We start from the raw sequence: 11,569 nt of genomic DNA, 5'->3' as shown, positions 1-11,569 counted from the left end.
AAACTAACCCTGATAGCTCTCCATACCCGAATTCCTCCTAGAGAGAACTGGTCTCGGAGGAGTGATGACATACAGACTTGCAGGAGGAACAAGCCACAGTCAGAGACAGCAAGACCAGCTAACCCCAAAGATAAACAGATGGGGAGAAGCAAGGGCAAGAACATAAGCAACAGAAACCAAGGCTACTTGGCACCATCAGAGCTCAGTGCTCCCACCACAGCAAGCCCTGGATATCCCAACACACTAGAAAAGCAAGACTCTGATTCAAAATCACATCTCATGATGATGATAAGAGGATTTTAAGAAGGACATAAATAACTCTCTTAAAGAAATACAGGAGAACACAGGTAAACAAGTAGAAGCCCTTAAAGAGGAAACACAAAAATCCCTTAAAGAAATACAGGAAAACATGAACAAATAGGTTAAGGAATTGAACAAAACCATCCAGGATCTAAAAATGGAAATAGAAACAATAAAGAAATAACAAACGGAGACTACCCTGGAGATAGAAAACCTAAGAAAGACATCAGGAGTCATAGATGCAAGCAACAAAATACAAAGATAGAAGAGATATTCTGAGGTGCAGAAGATAACCATAGAAAACACTGACACAATAGTTAAAGAAAATGCAAAAAACTCCTAACCCAAAACATACAAGAAATCCAGGACACAATGAGAAGACCAAACTTAAGGATAATAGGTATAGAGGAGAGCAAAGATTTCCAACCAGTAAATAACTTCAACAAAATTATAGAAGAAAACTTCCCTAACCCAAAGAAAGATATGCCCATAAATATACAAGAAGCCTACAGAACTCCAAATAAATTAGACCAGAACAGAAATTTCTTCTGTCATATAATAATCAAAACACTAAATGCACAAAACAAAGAAAGAATATTAAAAGCAGTAAGGAAAAAAGGTCAAGTAACATATAAAGGCAGACCTATCAGAATTACACCAGACTTCTCACCAGAGACTATGAAAGCTAGAAGATCATGAGCAGAGGTCATACAGACCCTAAGAGAACACAAATGCCAGTCCAGGCTACTATACCCAGCAAAATTCTCAATTACCGTAGATGGAGAAACCAAGATATTCCATGACAAAACCAAATTTACACAATATCTTTCCACAAATCTAGACCTACAAAGGATAATAAACAGAAAACTCCAACATAGGGAGGGAAACTACACTCTAGAAAGAGCAAGAAAGTAATCTTCTTTCAACAAACCCAAAAGAAGATAGTCACACACACATAACTCCACCTCTAATAACAAAAATAACAGGAAGCAACAATCACTATTCCTTAATATCTCTTAACATCAATGGACTCAATTCCCCAATAAAAAGACATAGACTAACCGATGAATACATAAACAGGACCCAGCATTTTGCTGCATACTGAAAATGTATCTTAGTGACAAAGACAGATACTACCTCACAGTAAAGGGCTGGAAAATAATTTTCTAAACAAATGGTCCCAAGAAACAAGCTGCAGTAGTCATTGTAATATTGAATAAAATTGACTTTCAACCAAAAGTTATCAAAAAAGGTAAGGAAAGACACTTCATATTTATTAAAGGAAAAATCTACCAAGATGAACATTCAATTCTGAAAATCTATGCTCCAAATGATGCAAGGGCACCCACATTCATAAAAGAAACTTTACTAAAGCTCAATGTACACATTTCATCTCACATAATAATAGTGGAAGACTTCAACGCTCCTCTCTCATCAATGGACAGATCATGGAAACAGAAACTAAACAGAGACACAGTGAAACTAACAGAAGTTATAGACCAAATAGATTTAACAGATATCTATAAAACATTTCACCCCCCAAAAAAGAGTAACCCTTCTTCTCAGCAACTCATGGTACCTTCTCCAAAATTAGCCATATAAACAGTCACAAAACAGACCACAACAAATACAAGAAGATTGAAATAATCACATGCATCCTATCAGATCATGACAGACAATGCTGGCCTTCAATAACAACAAAAACAAAAGAAAGCCCACATATAAATGGAAGCTGAACAATGCCCTATTCAATGATAACTTGGTCAAAAAAGAAATAAAGAAATTAAAAACGTTTTCAACTTTAATGAAAATAAAGGCACAACATTCCAAAATTTATGGGACACAATAAAAGCAGTGCTAAGAGGAAAGCTCATAGATATGAGTGCCTCCAAAAAGAAACTGGAGAGAGCATACACTAGCAGCTTAACAGCACGCATGAAAGCTCTAGAGCAAGAAGAAGCAAATACACCCAAGAGGAGTAGAAGGCAGGAAATAATCAAACTCAGGGCTGAAATCAACCAAGTAGAAACACAAGGAACTACACAAAGAATCAACAAAACCAGGAGCTGGTTCTTTGAGAAAATCAACAAGATAGTTAAACCTTTAGCAAGACTAACCCAGAGGGCACAGAGACAGTATCCATATTAATAAAATCAAAACTGAAAAGGAAGACATAACAACAGAAACTAAAGAAAGTGAAAAAATCATCAGATCCTACTACAAAAGACTAAACTCAACAAAACTGGAAAATCTGGATGAAATGAACAATTTTCTAGACAGATACCAGGTACCAAAATTAAATCAGGAGCAGATAAACCATCTAAACAGTGTCATAAACCCTAAAGAAACAGCAGCAGTCATTAAAAGTCTCCCCACCAAAAATAAGCCCAGGACCAGATGGGTTTAGTGCAGAGTTCTACCAGACCTTCATTGAAGACCTAATACCAATTCTCTTTAACCTATTCCACAGAATAGAAACAGAAGGAACACTACCCAATTCATTCTATTAAGCCACAGTTATGCTCATACCTAAACCACACAAAGACCCAACAAAGAAAGAGAACTTCGGACCAATTTCCCTTATGTATATTGATGCTCAAATACTCAATAAAATTCTCACAAACCAAATTCAAGAACACATTAAAACAATCATTTACCACAATCAAGTAGGCTTCACCCCAGGGGTGCAGGGATGGTTCAATACACATAAATCCATCAACATAATCCACTACATAAACAAACTCAAAGAAAAAACCACATGATCATTTCATTAGATGCTGAAAAAGCATTTGACAAAATACAACATCCCTTCATGTTAAAGATCTCCCTTGGAAAGATCAGGAATTTAAGGCCCATACCTAAACATAGTAAAAGCAATATACAGCAAACCAGTAGCCAACATCAAACTAAATGGAGAGAAACTTGAAGCAATTCCACTAAACTCAGGGACTAGACAAGGCTGCCCACTCTCTCCCTATTCAATATAGTTTTTGAGGTTCTAGCCAGAGCAATCAGTCAACAAAGGGAGGTCAAAGGGATACAAATTGGAAAAGAAGTCAAAATATCACTATTTGAAGATATAATAAGTGACCCCAAAAATTCCACCAGAGAACTCCTACAAATGATAAACAATTTCAACAAAGTAGCTGGATATAAAATTAACTCAAACAAATCAGTAGCCTTTCTATACTTAAAGGAAAAATGGGCTGAGAATGAAATTAGGGCAACAATACCCTTCACAATATTCATAAACAATATAAAATATCTTGGTATGACTATACCCAAACAAGTGAAAGATCTATAGTATAAGAACTTCAAGTCCCTGAAGTAAGAAATTGAAGAAAACCTCAGAAGATGGAAAGATCTCCCATGCTCATGGATTGGTAGGACTAACATAGTAAAAATGGCCATCCTACCGAAAGCAATCTACAGATTCAATGCGATCCCCATCAAGATACCAACTCAATTCTTCATACAGTTAGAAAGAGCAATTCTCAAATTCATTTGAAATAACAAAAACCCCAGGATAGCAAAAACTATTCTCAACAATAAAAGAACACCTGGGGAAATCACCATTCCTGACATCAAGCTTTCTGCAGAGCAGTAGTGATAAAAACTGTATGGTATTGGTACAGTAACAAGGCAGGTAGATCAATGGAATAGAACTGAAGATCCAGAAATAAACCCACACACCTATGGTTACTTGATCTTTGACAAAAAAGCTAACACAATCCAGTGTGATAAAAAAGACAGCATTTTCAACAAATGGTGCCGGTTCAACTGACAGTCAACATGTAGAAGAATGCAAATTGATCCATTCTTATCTCCTGTACAAAGCTCAAGTCCAAGTGGATCAAGGACCTTTACATAAAACCAGATACACTGAAACTAATAGAAGAGAAAGTGAGGAAGACCCTCGAATACCTAGGTACGGGGGGAAAGTTCCTGAACAGAACACCAATGGCTTATGCTCTAAGATCAAGAATGGACAGATGGGACCTCATAAAATTGCAAAGCTTCTATAAGGCAAAGGACACTGTCAATAGGACAAAACAGCAACCAACAGATTGGGGAAAGATCTTTACCAATCCTACATCTGATAGAGAGCTAATATCCAATATATACAAATAACTCAAGAATTCTTGTTAGACTCCAGAGAACCAAATAACCCTATTTAAAATGGGGATCAGAACTAAACAAAGAAGCCAGGCGGTGGTGGCGCATGCCTTTGATCCCAGCACTTGGGAGGCAGAGGCAGGTGGATTTCTGAGTTTGAGGCCAGCCTGGTCTACAGAGTGACTTCCAGGACAGCCAGGGCTACAGAGAAACCCTGTCTCAAAAAAAAAAAAAAAAAAAAAAAAAAAAAAAAAAAAAAAAACCTAAACAAAGAATTCTTAACTGAGGAAACTTGAATGGCCAAGAAGCACCTAAAGAAATGTTCAACATTCTTAGTCATCAGGGAAATGCAAATCAAAACAACCTGAGATTCCACCTCATACCAGTCAGAATGGCTAAGTTCAAAAACAGGTGACAGCAGATGCTGGTGAGGGTGGGGAGAAAGAAGAACATTCTTCCATTGTTGGTGGTATTGCAAACTGATTCAACCACTCTGGAAATCTCTCTGGCAGTTTCTCAGAAAACTGGACAAAGTACTACCTGAGGACCCTGGGCATATACCCAGAAGATGCTCCAACATGTAATAAGGACACATGCTCCACTACATTCAAGCAGCCTTATTTATAATAGCCAGAAGCTGGAAACAACTCAGATGTCCCTCAACAGAGGAATGGATATAGAAAATGTGGTACATTTACACAATGGAATACTACTCAGCTATTAAAAACAATGACTTCATGAAATTCACAGGCAAATAGATGGCACTAGAAAATATCATCCTGAGTGAGGTAACCCAGTCACAAAAAGAATACACATGGTATGCACTCACCATAAGTGGATAAGTGAACATTAGGCAAAGAGTGTGGAATACCCATGATACAACTCATGGACCACATGAAGCTCAAGAGGAAAGAAGACCAAAGAGTGAATGCTTCAGTCCTACTTAGAAGGGGGAACAAAATAATCAAGGGAAGGAGAAGATGGGAGGGACTTGAGAGGAAGAGAAGAGGGGGAGGGGAAAGAGGAACAGAATCGGGTATGGGAGGAGATGGAGATGTACAGATGATCAGGAAATTGAAGGTGTGTAGCAATGGGGAGTAGGGAACTGGAGTAGCCACCAGAAAGTCCTAGATGTCAGGAAAGCAAGAGCCTTCCAAAACCCCATGGAGATGACATTAGCTGAAATACCCAACAAAGGGGAGGGAGAACCTGTTGAAACCATATGGCCTCCTGCTTGAGGGATGAGGCCTCCTAAAATTTAACCCAGAATTGCTCCTGTCTAAAGGAAATAGAGGGACAAAGAGTGGAGCAGAGACTGAAAGAAAGGCCATCCAGAGACTGCCCCACCTGGGGATTCATCCCACAGAGACACCAAACCCAGATACTATTGCAGATGCCAAGAAGTGCTTGCTGACAGGAGCCTGATACAGCTGTCTCCTGAGAGGCTCTGCGAGAGCCTGACAAATACAGATGCAGATGCTCACAGCCAAACATTGGACTGAGCACAGGGACCCCAATGATGTAGTTTAGGGGAAGGACTGAAGGAGCTGAAGGGGCCTTATCTGGCATCAATGGGAGGGGAGGCCCTTGGTCCTGTGAAGGTTTGATGTCCCAGTGTAAAGGAATGCTAGGTTGGTGAAGCAGGAATGGGTGGGCTGGTAGGGGCAAGCACCCTCATAGAAGCAGGGTAAGGGGTGATGGGATGGGGGGGGGGGGTCCCAAAGGGGGAAACCAGGAAGAGGATAACACTTAAAATGTAAATAAATAAAATATCCAATGAAAAAGAGAAAAAAGAGAAAATGACAATGTAACATTTCCAATGCTTACACACACACACACACACACACACACACAAAGGAAAGTATAATTAAAGATTAGTTGCAGTCCCCACCCTCCACAGTTATATCCAAATACAATTTGATTTCATAGCTGTGAACATTATTTGATGTTTTCTCCTCGGTTTTGCCACAAACTATGTAATTGGTTAATATTAATTGCAGAAGAGTATTCACAAATGTATTTGTATTTTAATGGACCCAGCTTTTTGTACAGGCAGTTGTTTCTTCTGCAATGGTTGCACGGATCCAAGACAATCATGAGATACAATTACACAGGACTCAGTACACATACAGAAATTCATTTTCTAACTTTGACGTGAATAATCTAATGACATTCAAAGAGAAACTCAGGACCAAGATCATGAAAAATGGGAAATGGAGACCAGTGAGGAAATAATCACACTAATTAGGGCACCCTGTGATAAGAGCAGTCTTCATTCTTCACATTGATTCAAAACCACTGTGGAGTGCCACCACAGGAAAAGGCTGTGTATGTGAGTGAGAATGTGTGTGTGTGTGTGTGTGTGTGTGTGTGTGTGTTTTCACTTGAATCTCAACTTGTGAACATCTATATCATCAAAAATTCTTAACAGTGACTATGTGATCAGGCATACATGAGAAGATTCACTGAGAATAAATTCATATTAACTATAACACAAGTATCTTTAGGGCCAATTAAATGCCTCAAAGGACCTTGTCACATAGCCTGATGACCTGAGCTTGATCCCTTGGACAAACATGATGTAAGGAAAGAACCAATTCTGGTGGGTTGTCCTCTGACCTCCAAGTGTACACTTACACACACACACACACACACACACACACACACACACAGATTTACCAATTATTGGAGTTTTCTAATCATTGCTCAAATTTGTGATGTAGTTTTAGAGAACTTAAAACAACTCAAATAAGTATACTATTGTAAGCATACTCAGCAAGTAATCACAACTAAAAATTAATCAGTGTCTCTTCCATATCTGGCAGCGTAGAACGCTGGAGTACAGTGTGAGAAAGCAACTGAGTCGCACTGATCTGCCAACTCCAGTATTTTGCATTATTTTGTTTCTATTCCGCCCCATGCCTTTTATCCACCTATACTCCACATCAGGCTCTAACAGACACAAGATGCTAGATTACCCTGGACCACAGCTGAGAGACTCAGTAAGCATGGCCACGGTTTGGAGGAGCTCATCTGTTCCAGGAAAAGGACTCAGGGTATGCAGGGAAACCTGTAAGAGTGACAACCCTGAGACTTGTAAGCCCAACCTTAGCTGCTCCCCGTCAATCTGGGGCACGATGGTGCTTGGCTATGAGGGTTGGCTGGCTGGCTACCAGATGAAGTACTCAAAGTCCTGAGTGACCCAGAGCAACTTTGCAGTTGGCTACAAGACAGACAAATTCCAGCTTCACACTAATGTGAACCACGGGACAGAGTTTGATGGCTCCATTTACCAGAAAGTAAATAAGAAGTTGGAGGCTGCTGTCAGTCTTGCCTGGACTACAGGAAACTGTAACACTAGCTCTGGAATAGCAGCCAAGAATCAGGTCAACCCTAATCCCTACTTTTCGGCCAAGGTGAACAACTCCAGCCTGATTGGTTTAGGGCACACTCAGACCCTAAAACCGGGTATCAAACTGGTGCTGTCAGCCCTGCTGGATGGCAAGAACATCAATGGGGACGGCTACAAACTTGGTTTAGGACTGAAATTTCAAGCGTAAATGAATGAAAATCGTTAATTTTGAACTATTTTGCAGCATAGCTACCTTCAGAATTTAGTTACCTTTTAATGTTGTATGTTGGGGATGCGAGAGTTGATAAATACCACGTTAGACCTCCAGGCTAAAGATGACTTGGCTTTAAGGTGTTTACCACTTCAGAGGTACAGCAGAAACCACATTCCAGAAAGGGTCCTTTTCAGTTGTAGGTGTGGGTTGGGGAGGAAGAGCCCCTCTAGAGATGCCAGGCTGCGAGTGGATGCTGGGAACGTGTGGACCCTTTGTAAATCTGTATCCAGTCCCCAGATGAAATTGTGACTTCCCTAGCATCGAACCCTGCTGTCCCAGTCCTAATCTGCTTGGAAGCGTGTACACACCTGCACGAAAGGGACATTTTTAGACAGATCATCACACCCTGTTCCCATCATGCCCTGTTCCCATCCTAGCCCATCAGTTAGTTACCTGTTTTACACCAAAAGGAGTCTTTAGGGTGTGGTTAGCTATTTCTTTTGTGCCATTTTAGGGTGAAGAGGGTGGGCATGATGGAGCCAGTCATTCAGAACTTAATTCTTCTTTGTTTTGTGGTGTGGTTTTCTTTCTTCTATTTTTTTTTTTTTTTTAATTTCCTTTTTGCCATTGCAACACAGTATGAAATAGCTTCTGGGTTCTCCGGCTCAGAGCTGGGCAGGTGATTGTGGTCACACCCTGACAACACTAGGGATCTCAACTGACTCTTGTAGCCTCACCACTATATTTTAGCAGTTTAATGGGTCCATTATAGTCTTCCATTTTGTGTGCAATTAGCTCCTCCCCTTCAAGTGCTGTAGTTAACATCTGTAAGCGGCATATTTTCCCACATGTTGGGAGGAGCTAAGGTGGGAGAAGTAAAGTAAGGAAGAGGAGAAGGAAGAGGAGGAGGTAGGAGAGAGAGGATGACAGAGAGGGGAACGTGGAAGCTGACAAGAGCCTGTCTCTAGCAGTCAAAGGTAGTTGATATATCTACGTTGGGTATTGGGTTACACCTCTAATTGTGTGGACATCTTGTTATTGAGCATTACCAAATATATAAAGCCTTCAGATAATCTAAGCATTAGAGTCTCATTCCTACCGGGCCGCGTGGATGATGGGATGATGGCACAGCCCAGGCTTGTGGAGACAGTGTGGAAGATTGGCAGAGCCATCTCCAACGCTGGCATCTTGTGGGTGCCAGGACTGGTGTTTCTGGCTGGTCTTTTCTAGCTGTGGCACATGGCCTCTGGCCGCTTCCAGCTGTGGAGCACTTGGCTTCAGGCCACGATGCATGGCAGCCTGAGCTAAGCAGAGCTGCCGCAGCTTAGTCAGTCCAAGAATACACCGATTTAAATTATTACTTTAACAAACATCACTTAAAATAAAACTTGAATAAAATACTGAAACCTCAAAAAAAGAAAGTCACAATCTTACTTCTCTTAATTTTCTGAAACCTTGTTTTACAGAAACCTATGCTGCTAAAGAAAATAGATGTTTTATAGTCAGCATGTACCAATTCTACTGCTGAAAGACAGTGCTCACAGACAGCCAAGACATGATGTCATTCATGCTTATGAAACCAGGGACTGAGAATAGATGATACCAACAACAATTTTAATGGGTACATGGCATAGACAAGTCAGAAAAGAAGCCCAGCTGGTAGGACATGCATAAGGTTGAATAGTAGTTTGAATTCTTTCATCCTCTAAGAAAATCCACCACAATACTATCTGTATAACATGCTGAAAGAAGGTGAGAGTAAAATCTGAGAGACCTAACAAGAAAATTTTGAAAAAAAAAATCTATTTTTAAATTTTTATTTTAAACTATTTAATTGTCAAATAAATTTAAAGCATAGTCAATATTATACTTTATTATATCTAAACATTCAGTGAATATCACAGCCATATTAGCTAGCATCCAACGTCACTCAAACTGTATATTTGATATCTAGATCTGATTCATCACATAATAGCTTTGATTAAAATTTCCCCAGTTCCCTCCACATCCCAGACAACCATCATGTCTGTTTGTCCTAATATTTGTTTCTGCAAATCTGGACAGACAGGGTACATATTGAGCAAAAATTCAATTCTCTGAGTTGTGCACTACTCTTTCCTAGGTTTAAAGGGTGCCTGCTGAGTTAAATTGACTTAAATATATTTATCAAGTTAAAGGAGCCTTACCAGGAGACAGTAACAGGCACTTTAATCCCAGCACTCAGGAGACAGAGGTAAGTGAAGTGGGTTTGAGGCCAGCCTGGTCTACAAAATGAGTTCCAGAACAGTTAGGAGTACACAGAGAAACCCTGTCTCAAAAAAGAAAAACTAAACTAAACTAAAATAATTGTCCTTTTCTAAGGCAAATAACATTATCTTAAGCGACTTATAAAAATGTATACAATCAAATCCAATATGGTTCATAATTTTATCTGAGAAGCAGCACATATTTCCTTGGCCTTTAAGGAGTATTCTATATTTTGGTGGCAGTGATTCATTTTTATGCTCTTTTGTTCTATTGATTTCTTTGTTGTTGTTGTTGTTTCGTGCTGAAGCACAATTAACATAGGTGTTTTACTGGCCAAAGCTAACTGAAAATGATCATATGTGACATCAACTTTAAGCAAACAATGCTTGGGCTCACCGGTTCTTGTTCAAATATTACAACGCATATCACATGTCAACAAGTATGATGAACACTTTCAACCTGTATCTTAAAACAGATAATTATAATACTCATTTTATGTCTTCAGTGACTTACTAAAGTTTGCTAAGCCACAAGCCAGGAAAATGGGAAATAAGTAATTTGTATTCAACTACAAGGTCATTCTCTTTTGAAAAGATGCATATTTTTAACCTTAAAATACTTAGAACAGCAAGCACTATGCCTCCTGTACCTCTCCTCCTTTGTTCTCAGAATGGCAACATCAATCACAAATTCCATATGTCACTAATCAATATGTCGACTGAAGCTCAGAAATACTTAGTGACGTCCATGGAGCTATAGAGGCAGTGCTTGACAAAGACATCCCAACCAACTCCCAGGTTCATCTTCTGAATCACCTTCACTTTTCTTTCTGCCTCTCAAGTGAAGGAGATATTGTATTTAGAGTCAGGCCAAACTAGTAGCCTGTAGGAGGATGCACAATGGGATCCTCTTGTCCCTGTCCCTCCTAAGATGTGTTCTTCATCAAAAGGTGCTCTTCAGTATCTTTTAAAAATGTGAATAATGGCAAAAGAAAGAGAAGAATTCTAGGTTAAATGAAGAAAGACCAAGACTTGAAAAGCCGTTTTGAGAAGAAAGTATATTTAAAGATGATATGATACCCCGGTTTGGATTTCATAGAATTGAAATGGTGAATTCTTTAGTAAGAAAAAGACACAAATATATTTAAAGAAATTTTAACATGTCTGAGAATTTTAGACATACTAATTACTTCCCCCATATGTGTTTAGTACACTTAATTCATGCAGGAGCTCAGTTAATGTTCCAAGAAATGGGTCTTTGGTCTGAACAGAAACCAGGCAGTTTGTCTATAAGAAATTCCCGGTTCTTGACTTACAACCTCAGGGACTAAAGTTCTTTGT

The 11,569-nt window shown here is 39.4% G+C and overlaps 1 pseudogene; it reads left to right on the top strand.

Annotated features, from left to right (window-relative positions):
- The first annotated feature begins 7,334 nt into the window (after nt 1-7,334).
- On the top strand, nt 7,335-7,976 carry LOC143442487 (non-selective voltage-gated ion channel VDAC1 pseudogene; annotated as a pseudogene).
- Nucleotides 7,977-11,569: the final 3,593 nt, after the last annotated feature.

The sequence above is a fragment of the Arvicanthis niloticus genome, chromosome 5, assembly GCF_011762505.2.
Source record: "Arvicanthis niloticus isolate mArvNil1 chromosome 5, mArvNil1.pat.X, whole genome shotgun sequence".
Classification (NCBI taxonomy): domain Eukaryota; kingdom Metazoa; phylum Chordata; class Mammalia; order Rodentia; family Muridae; genus Arvicanthis; species Arvicanthis niloticus.
The sequence above is the reverse complement of the archived record's forward strand: the minus strand, read 5'-3'. Positions and strand labels throughout refer to the sequence as shown.